The sequence below is a fragment of the Trichosurus vulpecula genome, chromosome 2 (assembly GCF_011100635.1).
Source record: "Trichosurus vulpecula isolate mTriVul1 chromosome 2, mTriVul1.pri, whole genome shotgun sequence".
NCBI lineage: Eukaryota > Metazoa > Chordata > Mammalia > Diprotodontia > Phalangeridae > Trichosurus > Trichosurus vulpecula.
The window spans coordinates 255,655,688-255,656,933 of NC_050574.1; positions in this window are offsets into that span (position 1 = coordinate 255,655,688).

Genomic DNA, 1,246 nt, shown 5'->3' on the forward strand with positions numbered 1-1,246 from the left:
TGTGCCTATAAGCAGTTGAGCAGCAATGCATTGCTTAGTACTCAATTAAAGCGGCCAATGACTTCAGATCAATCACAATATAATGGACACAACTAATAGATATAGCTGCACTTCTTATTTAATTGATAAAACATAAGGATCAGAAGTGGAAGGGGCCTTATGGACAGTTATTCCATACTTGCTTTACTTTAAAAATGCAGAAATTGAGGGGTAAAGTAACTAACCTACCCCAAAATTTGCTCCTGTTTTATGAGTCCAAAGCCAGGGTTCTTTCTACTCTTGCCATTTAGTATCACAATATGCCATACAGTATCAAATATGGCCCATAGGTATTCGAGAGACCAGAAAGTAATGGATTTGTCATTTAAATGAATATTGCTTTCAAGTTTTCTTATCCCTTATATCTAATCAGTAGTACTGAAAACTGCTGAGGTTGTTTACATTCCTTTTTATTATAACAAAGTATGACATCTAACTGTGTAGACAGAATGATAAAAGTGGGTTAAAAGAACATTAATAAAAGCATAAACTTCCCTTTTCTCACATCAGCAAGATACTTTGTTAGTTGGCAGTGCTCTTCATTACAGCTAAATTGAGGGAACTGCGGAAGTTCACACATCTGTTCTGTGCAAATGCATTTGCTAACCAAAAAAGAAATAGTTTCCTCTTTCTCCAAACTGAAGAGTATGGGGGAAAAATGTTCCTCAACTTACTTCAATCACTTTCAAATGCTTTATTCTCTTTGTCCTTTGAAATTCAATGTTATGATGCTAAGCAGGGTCATTCTGAAAACACTTTTATATCCAGTGGAAACAAATGTAGTTGGAATCAATCTTATGAAAGTTAGCAAAATTTCGAAAGCTCCAGATTTACCTCTCATTAAATTCACTAAATATATTAAAAAGCCTACTGCATGTGGAGCTCTGTGCCACAACCTAGGAAATATATATCTATGTGTGGGAGGTGGGGGTGGTTGGGTATGAAGGTATATGTATACATATATGTATGTGCACATACATACATGTATGTCTATACATATATATCTATATTTATCTCTGTCCTCATATAGATTATTGTGGTATGCACATAAGACTAATATACATTTTTTAGTCTTTTTTTGTAGGGGGCAGGATTTCTGGACCTGTGATTTCACTGGTGTAGAGAGTACCTAATGTGGAAACTCCTTTTGACTTAGGCAGATTGGAAATTTGTTGCTAACATATAGTTTTAGAAATTTTCTTGGGCA